We start from the raw sequence: 2,768 nt of genomic DNA, 5'->3' as shown, positions 1-2,768 counted from the left end.
ATTAATAAATACAAATATCTTTATCAGTGCTTTTTCAAACCAGTCTTGTTTTATAACCAGAATTTTCCCCTAGCGAAACGGTAACTGTTCCTTGTGCATGCTATGTTGCTTCAGTTGTGTCCGATTCTTTGTGACCCCATGGACGGTAGCCCACCAGGCTCCCCTGTCCATGGAATTCTCCAGACAAGAATACTGGAGTGGATTGCCATTTCCTCCTCCAGAGGATCTTCCCGACCCAGAGACTGAACCTGTGCCCCTTATGTCTCCTTCATTGCAGGCAAGTTCTTTACCACTAGTGCCACCTGGGAACCCAACTGGTCCTTATTTTGGTATAATATCATTTTGTCCCTTTACATACGTTTTATGTAGATCTACATGATTTACTGGTTATTCCAAATTTTTAAACATTACACATTACTACTACATTCAAGGGAGCTTCCCTAGTGGATTAGATGGTAAAGAATCTGCCTGCAATGCAGGAGACCTGGGTTCAATCCCTGGGTTGGGAAAATTCCCTGGAAAAGGAAATGGCACTCCTGTATTCTTGCCTGGAGAATGCCATGGACAGAGAAGCCTGGCAGGCTCTAGTCCATGGGGTCACAAAAAGTGGGACACAACTGAGCGACTAACACACATATAGTTTCCACTTAGGGTTCAACTTACTTTTCTTTTCACAGTTACTTACAGTGGAAACTTAGATTATTGAGTTGTGCTGTGTCTTGCTTTGTAATCTTACGCATTTAATGACATAAATTTCTCTCTACATACTGCAATAGCTGAGTCCCACAAACTCTAATATGTTGTATTTTTACATTAATTCACTTCAAACTATTTTCTAATTTCCCTCAAGAATTTATTGTGAAACATGAGTTAGGCAAAATGTGCTTAATCTCTAACTACTTGGCGAATTTGCAGATATCTTGTATTCTGTAATTCCATTATGAGGAGAGAATATGCTTTGCACAATGTAAATTCTTTTACATTTGTTAAAGGTTGTTTTATGGTCTGTCTTGGTGAATATTCCACATGTACTTGAAAATAATATTTATTTTTCTGTTGTTGTGTGAAGTAGTCTCCAAATGCCAATTAGATGAAGTTGGTTGATAGTGTTATCTGAGTCCTTCAATATTTTCTGTCCTTGCATATTTTCTGTCCATTTTTTTAAACATTTACTCAGAGATGAGTGTCATGGTCTGCAAACATTAGTACAACTGTAGATTTGACGATCTGTACTTTTAGTTCTATCAGTTTTTATTTATGTATTTTGCAGCACTGCTTTTATTTTTTTAATTTACTTATTTTAATTGGAAGCTAATTACTTTACAATATTGTAGTGGTTTTGCCATACATTGACATGAATCCACCACAGGTGTATATGTGTTCCCCATCCTGAATCCTCCTCCCACCTCCCTCCCCATCCCATCCCTCTGGGTCATCCCAGTGCACCAGCCCTGAGCACCCTGTATCAAGCATCGAACCTGGACTGGCGATCTGTTTCACATATGATATTATACATGTTTCAATGCCATTCTCTCAAATCATCCCACCCTTCCCTTCTCCCACAGAGTCCAAAAGACTGTTCTATACATCTGTGTCTCTTTTGCTGTCTCGCATACAGGGTTGTCATTACCATCTTTCTAAATTCCATATATATGCGTTAGTATACTGGATTGGTGTTTTTCTTCTGGCTTACTTCACTCTGTATAATAGGCTCCGATTTCACCCACCTCATTAGAACTGATTCAAATGTATTCTTTTTAATGTCTGAGTAATACTCCATTGTGTATATGTACCACAGCTTTCTTATCCATTCGTCTGCTGATGGACATCTAGATTGCTTCCATGTCCTGGCTATTATAAACCATGCTGCGATGAACATTGGGGTACATGTGTCTCTTTCAATTCTGGTTTCCTCAGTGTGTATGCCCAGCAGTGGGATTGCTGGGTCATAAGGCAGTTCTATTTCCAGTTTTTTAAGAAATCTCCACACTGTTCTCCATAGTGGCTGTACTAGTTTGCATTCCCACCAACAGTGTAAGAGGGTTCCCTTTTCTCCACACCCTCTCCAGCATTTATTGCTTATAGACTTTTGGATCGCAGCCATTCTGACTGGCGTGAAATCATACCTCATTGTGGTTTTGATTTGCATTTCTCTGATAATGAGTGATGTTGAGCATCTTTTCATGTGTTTGTTAGCCATCTGTATGTCTTTTTTTTTTTTTTTGCTGTTTCTATTTTATTTTTTTATTTAATTTTATTTTTTAACTTTACAATATTGTACTGGTTTTGCCATATATCAAAATGAATCCGCCACAGGTATACATGTGTTCCCCATCCTGAACCCTCCTGCCTCCTCCCTCCCCATACCATCCCTCTGGGTTGTCCCAGTGCACCAGCCCCAAGCATCCAGTATCGCACATCGAACCTGGACTGGCGACTCGTTTCTTTGGAGAAATGTCTGTTTAGTTCTTTGGCCCATTTTTCATTAGGTCGTTTATTTTTCTGGAATTGAGCTGCAGGAGTTGCTTGTATATTTTTGAGATTAATTCTTTGTCAGTTGCTTTGTTTGCTATTATTTTCTCCCATTCTGAAGGCTGTCTTTTCACCTTGCTTATAGTTTCCTTTGTTGTGCAGAAGCTTTTAAGTTTAATTAGGTCCCATTTGTTTATTTTTGCTTTTATTTCCAATATTGTGGGAGGTGGGTCATAGAGGATCCTGCTGTGATGTATGTCGGAGAGTGTTTTGCCTATGTTCTCCTCTAGGAGTTT

Source organism: Bos indicus, chromosome X, assembly GCF_029378745.1.
Source record: "Bos indicus isolate NIAB-ARS_2022 breed Sahiwal x Tharparkar chromosome X, NIAB-ARS_B.indTharparkar_mat_pri_1.0, whole genome shotgun sequence".
NCBI lineage: Eukaryota > Metazoa > Chordata > Mammalia > Artiodactyla > Bovidae > Bos > Bos indicus.
Note: the sequence above shows the minus strand (reverse complement) of the source record.